The sequence below is a fragment of the Oryzias latipes genome, chromosome 6, assembly GCF_053564925.1.
Source record: "Oryzias latipes strain Hd-rR chromosome 6, Olatipes_Hd-rR_3.1".
Classification (NCBI taxonomy): domain Eukaryota; kingdom Metazoa; phylum Chordata; class Actinopteri; order Beloniformes; family Adrianichthyidae; genus Oryzias; species Oryzias latipes.
In genome coordinates, this window is record NC_136242.1 from 28,722,809 (window position 1) to 28,732,973 (window position 10,165).

Genomic DNA, 10,165 nt, shown 5'->3' on the forward strand with positions numbered 1-10,165 from the left:
CATGAGGAGCCCTCATGGGCTAACCATATATGCCTGATAAAGAGCCCGGGTGGGCAAAGAAAACCTGGTCTGTAACTGGGCCACTGTATGTAGGGCCCATGTGGTATAACTTACATGGGTCCCACATGAGGAGCCCTCATGGGCTAACCATATAGGCCTGATAAAGAGCCCGGGTGGGCAAAGAAGACCTGGTCTGTAACTGGGCCACTGTATGTAGGGTCCATGTGGTATAACTTACATGGGTCCCACATGAGGAGCCCTCATGGGCTAACCATATAGGCTGAATAAAGGATCTAGGTGGGCGAAGAAGACCTGGTCTGTAAGTGGGCCACTGTATGTAGGACCCACATGGTTTGCTACAAATGAGTACCACAGTAAGAGTGCTAATGGGTTAACCATATAGGCAGGTATTTTAAAAGGTTGTTTTGTATTCTGTTACTAGACATATGCTTAAAATCCAAGAAGATGAGTAAAATGACAGAACCCCTGAAGACTCTTTCCAAATTGAATATGAATCACAGCTTTTCTAATTCTCATCAGTCCAGCTGTTAACACTGGCTAAATTGATGAACCACAAATAGACATACATTTTAATATTTTACCATGTTTTACCCAGACCAACCTGCATTTGCAATATTGGACAATTATGACATTTATTTTTTCCTGTCCAGAGTTTTGGTAGTTTGTAGAGGAAGTGCTGAGATTTTGAGGATGTAGCAGTAAGCAATTAGATACAAGTAGGGTGACCACTTGTCCCAATTTTGGCACCATACAACCATCTAGTCTTCTGTCTGGCTTTCCTATTTATTAAAAATATTTACTTTTTTCATTGGTGCTCAGTGGATCCAACACAGATTCAAGTTTTTAACGACACAGTTTAAGATGAAGTGGTAACTTTGTTTGAACATAACACATTTGTTGTGTTGCTGTCCTATTCAGAACAAGCCTGGCTTCAAGGTTCAAGGTTTTTTTATTGGCCATGTATGCATATGCAGTCAATGCTTAGGGGTGCAAAGGTCTCAAGGTAACGTTTTGAAAAAGAGGAATCATTGTGCTCCGCTCATGTGTCGAAGTGTCCTTGGGCAAGACACTGAACCCCACCTTAACTCTGTTTTTTAAGGTTGACGCAAGTGTTCGGCAGCGGAGCCACCACCAGTCTGTGAATGTGTGTGTGAAAGGGTGAATGGAATTATGACTGTAAAGCACTTTGGGCCTTCAAGGAAGGTAGAAAAGCTCTGTATCCGTGTACGACATTTACCATTTACCAGTATTGTAATTTGTCCTATCACAATCTGACACGTCACCGGACCAACGGACAGCCATTAAAAAAAATGTGACGTCAGCATTAGTCCCAGGACCCTGAAGGACCTCCAACGGTAATTGCAGGCTGAATAGTTTTGGTACCTACACCTACTATACCCTAACTTAAATTCTAAAACACAGAAAACTAATGCTATATACAGTATGTTTTGTGAAACACAGCAGTTTTTAACCTTTTTCAATCCACCCAGTTTTAGTGCATACAAAATGAACCAAGACTTTTATTCCCTGTAACTTGCAATCAACAAACAACACAGATTTAATCTCAGGGCCCTGCAGAAGGGCACTTGCAACCCATCAGTGGGCTCAGGCCAGCTGAATAAGAATTGCAGGCAATTAGATTGCAGATTACAAGTTATTAGACATTTATTTGGATGGTGGTCTTTGGTTGCATTTCAGTTATTAATTTTTGACATTATTTTAACTGTGGCAGTCTAGCTGTGGGAAAGGTGAATGTGTCGTGATGCTGTCCTCTGCGCTGTGTCTCACGCTTTGCAGTGTTTCTGTTTTAACAGAGTGAGCTGGGTGAGGTGAATATCTAATAATTCCCTTAGTTCATCTAATTTAGTGCATGCAATTTTAATTAATTTTTTTTGGAATTATGTTGGAAGTATTTAAATGTGAAATTGGTTGGAACACAGCAGAATATTCCCCTTCGTAGTAACACCTTTGCACTAATATGGGGCGGCAGTGGTGCAGCGGTAGGGCAGTCGACCCATGATCGTAAGATTGCAGGTATGATTCCCGCCTTGCATGCCCATGTGTCGCAGTGTCCTTGGGCAAGACCCTGAACCCCACCTTGCCTCTGGTGGGAGGTTGGCGCCAGTGTTCGGCAGCGGAGCCGCCATGTGTGTGTGCATGGGTGAATGGACCTGTGACTGTAAAGCGCTTTGGGCCTTCGAAAGAAGGTAAAAAGTGCTATATAAGTATACGCCATTTACCATTTAATCACAATGAGCATAAAGAGCAATTTGCTATTTTTTCTTTTACTTGTGTTAGCTTACAAAAATAGTTTAACATCTGTCATGCAAACTTACCTGACACTACTACTGAAATAAAATGTGTTCATATGCTGGATTGGTTTAGTCTAGTTTTTATAGAAAATTTTAATATGTAAATAAAATGACTTTTTTATTGGAGTAGAAACCTGCCTTATTACAAAAACCCATTTTGACTGTTGAAAAGTAAAAAAAAAAATAGAATTAAAGTTTTAATTTTTCTCAAAGGGCAAGCAGGGTGGTTTAAGGAGTTCAAAGTGGTAAGCAGGCGTTGCTGATTGGACGGTTGCTGCGTTTTGAATCTCCCGCTCATTTCCTGATACGGATTCAGTCAGTCGTCCTGGTCCGTCAACGCAAGGAGATTCTGCACTTCTGTCGCACCATTCATCCAGGCCATTTATTGATATCAAGGTAAGATACCTTTTTGGTTTTGTGTTTTGTTTACAGCTCTAACTGGCAATGATTAATGTGGTTCATAAAAGCATGCGCAGCTCGGGAGTGTTGTTCTGTCCTGCAGTTGAATCCATCCACGTTACAGCGGCTTTTGCATTTGAAAGAAGCCGGTGTCACAAACGGGCAGACAACTAGTTTCCACGTGCAGAAGGTTTATTTCCAGACATGATGACAAGTATAGGGTCGCGTCACCGATCATCCAGCCAGTGTGTGTCGGCGTTTCACCGAGGCGTCAAACAAGGAAGCGCATCCTAGTATTACTAGTAGTAACAGAGTTGCCAGATTCGGCGGGTTTCCGTCCAATTTAGTGGTTTCTATTTGGATCTTGCGGGGATAACTTGTTTTGGCCATATATAATTTGGCCAGGTTTTGTGTGAAATGTTTTTTTTAGTTTGTTTTATTATGAGTCTGAATGATCTTATTTTGAAAAATGACCGGAATTTCTCGGTAAAAATGAATGAATACTAATCAGTCCAGCGGCGAGTTTAGATCCATAAAATGCAAAATCTTTTTTGTTTTAGCTTTTTAGTGTATTATAATGTTGATTCCTCACAAAATGACACCTAAGCGGTATTTCTTCTCATGAGCTGACGTGAAGAACACATTATTGAGAACGGTCCCGTTCATGAGAGTCTGCGCTGCCGGCACCGCCCACAGACACACACCCACTTTCTCCGCAGAGCAAAAATGTTTGTCAAAAGCGCTTTATTTTTATATGCACAATATGCACATCCATCTTTGCAGAAGTTTGAATGTTTTTTTGTTTTCCTGGGAGAAACGCAGACACGCTGCCGAGGCCGACTCCATCTGCCGAGATTGACGTCACACACACAGAGCGAAAGCCGGTGACTCAGAGGATGAGTCCTGTTATTTCCAGTTTGGAAAAAAACGCAGGATAATAACCAATATTTAATCAAAAAAATCCTTTTGTGTGTGTGCCAAAGGTAATATTATCATATATATGGATGTTGCTTACTATTAAGGGCTTAGAAATAACAGGGTATAGGCCCCTGTATTGAGTTTCTGCAAGTATTTAATAGTTTTAATTATGCTTAATATATATATATATATATATATATATATATATATATATATATATATATATATATATATATATATATATATATATAGAGTAAACGTAATTTTATTTATCATCCTAGAGTTACTTGAACACTTGCTTCAGGGAATGGTTATTTCAGAGTTTAGTTGTTTTGTCCCTTGTGTTGGTCAGGTCACCTGCAGCTTCACTCAAGTTGTTGTGACAGACTCGCCGATATAGATTTCATGTCAGCAGTTGTAAGTTTATACTTAAAGTTTTATTTTATTATTTATATATGTAATTAAGCTGTTAACGTTTAACTGCATCTTTCTATCTTGTGATATTTTCTCTATTTAAAAAGGTTGCTGTGGTTGGAGTAATTGGGGACTCTTGGACGATGCAACCAGAAGAATGATGGGCTTCCTCATGTCCAATGAGTTGGCTCTGCAATATAACCTGTTTGGACGTCATGGAGAGAATAAATTCTGCTAACTGCGTCTTTTTGATGTCTTCTATGGTAATTAGAGTTGAATTTATTAATTTATATTCATCACTGACAAATGATTTAGTAAGTTTAATCCCAGGCTAAAATGAATACTTTGTTTTTTGTGATTTCTTTTTAGGGGCAGTGAAGAAAAAATGACATCACCCAACCAGTCCCACTAAAGGAAGTGGAGAAGGGCCTCTCCAAATGGTTTGTTGGAGCTCGTGACAGGGGAGGAAACCGAGCTATAAGGACTCAAAGAGAGCTTGAATATCAAGCCGATGGAGCTTGTTCTCAGGAACCGTCAAGGATGCTATGAGTATTTTGTTTTACTGGATTTATTTATTTTTTCGTCACATAATTGGCACACATTAAGGTTGTTCATATTGTACTGTACCAAGTGAAGTAGTTCTTTATTTTATTAAGTAACTGTTGTATGTTAGATCCTGTGTGTTATCTGTTAAACCTTTGGGTGACCTTGCCATGGTCTTGTATCTCGTTTTCACAATGCAGGATCAGGATAATTTATTTTCTTTTATTAAATTGAAACATTTTAAAAGCATTTTGTTGACGTCATTTGGAAAATTATGTTGTGAAACAGTGGGATTTTACAGAATCTTCTCATTTGGGTTTTAGGAAAGCTAGATGGAAAAGAAGACCCTATAATGGTTCACTGGTATATAGCACTGTAGGAAAACACAGGTGGGACCTCAATGGCAACACTGCACAAACCCACTCATGGCCCACATGGTGGCTTATTTAGGTCCCACATTAACCCAATATGCAATACTAATTGATGCTTAAGTGGGGCCAAAATGGGTCATGGATGATTACCTGATTGGGGCCCATCTTTGCCCTGTTTCAATCATACTTCCAGCCCACAGATGAAGAACTACGAGTTATGGTTAACTATGAGTATGGTTCTAATGCTACTTACCCACTAGGGGCCTACAGGAAACCCACTGACCTCCCACTTCAAGCCCATGTGGGCACACACAGTTGGGGCCACCATGGAAACTGCGGACAAACCCACTCATAGCCCACATTATAGCCCATTTAGGTCCCACATAAAACCCATATGCAATACTGATAGACATATTAGTGGGGCCAACGTGGGTCTTGTGTACTTTTCCCAGTTGGGACCCATATGGGTCCTGTTTTAATCCCACTTCTAACCCACAGGGGTGAAAATATGGGCCCAATGTCAGTTCTAATGCTACTTACCCACTTGTGACCTACAGGAAATACACTCAGCACCCACTTCAAGCCCATGTGGGCATACACAGTTGGGGCCACCACGGAAACTGCGGACAAACCCACTTATAGCCCACATTATAGCCCATTTAGGTCCCACATAAAACCCATATAAGATACTGATAGACACATTATTGGGGCCAAAGTGGGTCTTGGGTAGTTTACCCAGTTGGGACCCATATAGGCCCTGTTTTAATCCCACTTCCAGCCCACATGGGCAAAAATATGGGCCCTACATGGGTTCTAATATTATTTACCAACTTGGGGCCTATCTGACACCCACTCAGCACCCACTTCAAGCCTACGTGGGCATACACAGTTGGGGCCACCACGGAAACTGCGGACAAACCCACTTATAGCCCACATTAAAGCCCATTTAGGTCCCACATACAACCCATATGTGATACTGATAGACACATTAGTGGGGCCAAAGTGGGTCTTGGGTAGTTTACCCAGTTGGGACCCACATGGGCCCTGTTTTTATCCCACTTCCAGCCCACATGGGCAAATATATGGGCCCTACATGGGTTCTAATATTATTTACCCACTTGGGGCCTAACTGACACCCACTCAGCACCCACTTCAAGCCTATGCGGGCAGACACAGTTGGGGCCACCATGGAAACTGCGGGCAAAACCATTTGGGGCCCACATTTTCTGCCCATCTTTAAACCATATGGGGCCCACTTGGCTTTGCTGGCTGGGAAACAGGAAAATCCCGCCCCGTTAGACCCGCCCCCTCTGTGCAAAAACAAGCCAAAAAGAAGTTAAAAAGTTCCAAGGGTAAAAAAAGATATGACACGGAAAAACACTGAGCAAAAATAATTATTTACACTTCATATGAACATATTTTATTTTTCAACTTAAATTCATTTCCCACTTTCAAACTCTTTAAGAGGTTTTAATACTAGTTCTGTTTCATTTCAAAATCAAAGCCCTTTTTCAGAACCAACAGGAGGGCTTCTTATTGTGGTGCTTGTGTTATTTTTTTGGAATTTTTATAAATTTCATTCCCACACCTTAGTTAAGAAAAAGCTGCTCATTAAGAGTTAACATGAAGTTATTGCACAGATTCCTGATAATAAAGTCTCACTTTTTTGTTTGAGAAAATGAAATGTAGACTTTAGTGTGATTTCAGAGCCTGTTTTGGTTCTTTCAGTCACGATAAAGGACAACGTTGGTGTGAAATGAGGAGAGGCTACTTTTGTAAAGAAGACAAAGAAAACCAGTCCTTCGGTGTAAAGCGAGTCGCCGGCTGCAGACTAATAACATTCAATTAGTAAAAACAAATTTCACACGCCGTGTTGTGACCGGTTTGAATCGACACGTTGCGTCGCCATTAGAGTTGTTGTGTTCGACCGAAAGGTTGAGTAGCACTCCATTAGCGGTGAGTCACTGCTGCGTCCCGGTCACAGCCTCGCCTCGCCGTTTCCTGTGAAAAATCACCGGCGTGATCCGGCAGGAAGGCCGACAGTTGTGTGAAGCAGCACACGCTCACACCTGTCCAGACACATTACAAACCAGATTATTCCCTAAGAATCAACAGCAGCGCTCGCTGGAAAAGCACTGGGGTTTGGGAACCCAGTCCTTCCGGGCGTCCGAGGCTCACACCGTCACTCTCTTCTGACCTCTGAGCGTTTTTAACGCAAAGCTGAAAAACCTGCAGCTGTGGAACGCTTATAACGCTTATAATGAGAACAACTAAACCGGATCTTTAATGGGTCTTTTTTGTTTACCTTTCCTACATGACATCATTGTTAATACAGCATCAAACTATCACAGAAGAATACAAAAGTGCAGCTGCATCCTCTTTAGAAAATAACAGTAAAGGTCACAAATGGTTTTCTGATCTTAAACAGTCACAGAAATCAATACATGTTTGTCAAAGCTCATCTTTCTTGTGGGTTTTTTTTTTCTTGCACATCTCCTGCTGTTGTCTCCATGTCTGCGTTCGTCTGCTGCCTCGTCCTTCTGTACCTGACGGTGTCGCAGAGGAGGTGTGACTCCGCTCAGATCTGTTCTCCGGGTTGGGAAGGGTTTGTGAGAGCGGACCGGTGGAGGTAAAGGTTAGTGCTGACAGCCTTTTAGTGATGCTGCCAAGGGCTCACGGAGGAAAGCACATAGACAAAGAACGCATGAAGATCACAAAAAGGACAAAGAGAAGACGTAATGATGGAGATGGACGGTTGATGTGTTGAGGAAGAGATGCAGAGTGGATGGATAATGACAGGATGGATGGCAGATGATGACAAAGAGCAGACAGATGAATGGATGGATCAAATGCAAAGAACTGAATGCAATTTCTTGAAGCAGGAAGAGGATTTTAGAGTAATTCGCCTGAATAGTTAAAACTGCCGGCCTGAGTGCCGGACTAAGTTTATTTCTCAGATGTAGATTTGAGGTAATCTTTTGATGACATTATTCTGGATCGATAAAGAGGTTTAAGTTGTTTATATGAGACATTTTTGTTTAAGTGTCATGAAGAATAGACGAGGACAACTGATGCATTTCTACATTCTTTCTCCCCTTTTTTCACACCAGGGTGGCAAGAAGTTTCTTGTCTTATTGATCCTTCTTCTCAACAGTATCAGCAAGTCATGCAGATAATCTGATCTTCCAACCTTCAAAAGTAGATTTAAATGAATAAATGTTTTTCAGTTAATAGCCAAAGACAACAAAGAATGGGTTTCTACTACCTCTTCTCTCCAGGACCCAGTTATTAGAAGACTTGATTGCAGCGCCTCTAGTCTCAGAATTTTCCTGTTCATTTGCCTCAAAATGATGCTGTGTTTAAGAATGCAGACAATAATGGCCCATAATCTTAAAAGCTGCAGTGTTGCATATTTGGAGGCTGCTGCAAGGAGACCCCCCCCCTTCCCCTCCTCCTTTGCCTCCATTTAATTTCATTTGTTTTGATATCTCTGATGCTGCAGCAGAGACGAAAGCCTCATCCCACAAATGGCTCCTCAGAGGATTGCAATGAGGACGAAATGGCAAATCCAGAAGCAGGAAGGATGAGAAGAGGAGTGAAGCAGAAAGTAAGAAAAGGTTGAAGGTAGAGGACAAGACAGCGAGTGAAACTGCAGGAGAAAATGCCAATGAGCTTGGGAGATATATAAAAAAAAAAGAGAGAGAGAGAGGAGGAGGAGAAAGCCATGGCATCGTTTTGTGTGTCTTTGTAGACTCTGGTTAAGTAAGAGAGGGGGGAGACAGATGAGAGGCCATGACTGAAGTGACACTGTATCCTTCCTCTCGTCATCTGTAAGACTCAAGAGGCACCTGGTGCATACAAAAAAAAAACCACACACAAACACGCAACTGCTGCAGGAAGAACAAAAACAAGAGGAGGTTGATGGGAAGAACAAACCCAGAGGGAACGCCGGAGACCTCTGGGAATAATAAAGACAGAAACAAGTGACATGAACAGCATCAGGCTGAGACACTCGGTTCCACAGCATCAAACCAGCGCTTTGCTCCAGAGGGGAAATGCAGTCAGCCTTACTCTCAGATCTGCATGTTTTTCTCTGGAGTCTGGCAGCAGAGAAAAGGGTTCTGCTGAACGTTTGTTTTTTTTTTAAGTCATCCCAATGAAAAAAGGGAAATGTGTGAATGGATCTAAACGAGTTCTTCTAAGAATTCTGATGGAAAAGTCTGCAACCACTCAAATAAACAGGAAAGATACATGAACTCTTGGAAACAGGGGTCTCATATCGCTCACGGCGTGAGGAGGATGGATGGATAGGATCAGGAATGAATCCATCAGTGAACCAGGAAGATGCCTAGAACCTGTTAGATATTTTGGAGATAAATGGAGATGGAGATGTTGATGATTTGGACACATAAAGAGGAGGGAGAGTGATTATGTTGGTTTAAGGATGCTGAGGTTCGAGCCATCAGGAAAGAGGACTAGAAGAAGATCAAAAATGAGCTTCATGGATGTAGTGAAGGAGATGAAGAGGATGCAGAGGAGAAGGTTAGATGGACGTCAAGGATTCCTAAAGGGAGCAACAGAGAAGCAAAGAATTTTTTATTCGTTTCTTGATTTATTTTTTCTATTCATCTATCTTTGGTCTAGGTCAGGAGAACAAACTACTCAGCAGTTTGTCTGAAAAAATATTATTGGATATCCACTTGAATTTGTAACCTAGAGACCAAATCCCACTGAGAGTAAACATAGATCTTATCTTCTGTGTTTTATCCAGGTTTCTCACAACTGAAGTCAACAGGAAGTCATAGTAGATGTTGTGGCCAAGAACATAATGATCAAAACTGAATGTGAACCCATGACCAGACAAACTGTCCTGCACCTATAAATGTCTTTTTCCACTACGTACATTCTGCTCAGACTGCACAGATGAAAATTGGTCATTTGTGAATATACTTTTCTATTTCACATGAAATTTTCTCAGATGCATCACGTTAAAACCCACGGAGGAAGGGAGAATAAACCACGCAAACAAGATGTAAACCAACGTAAAAGCCAAATCTGGCTCAAGATTTGTGCGTCAATTACGTAATTTTAACGTCATGTGCGCTGTAGACGGACTATAAAAGTTATACATCTGTGGTACAGGCCTAAAAAGTTTGCTAGATATATGTGGAACGGTCGTGGAAAGCC

At 41.5% G+C, this 10,165-nt stretch overlaps 1 long non-coding RNA gene across 2 annotated transcripts; it reads left to right on the forward strand.

Annotated features, from left to right (window-relative positions):
* The first annotated feature begins 2,595 nt into the window (after positions 1–2,595).
* Positions 2,596–4,856, forward strand: LOC144992573 (uncharacterized). Of its 2 annotated transcripts, none has more exons than XR_013656637.1 (4): positions 2,596–2,729; positions 4,003–4,067; positions 4,172–4,327; positions 4,434–4,856. It is a non-coding gene; the product is annotated as an uncharacterized LOC144992573 (long non-coding RNA). The 2 variants fall into 2 exon arrangements; XR_013656638.1 differs by lacking the exon at positions 2,596–2,729 and adding an exon at positions 3,555–3,715.
* The last annotated feature ends 5,309 nt before the right edge of the window (positions 4,857–10,165 follow it).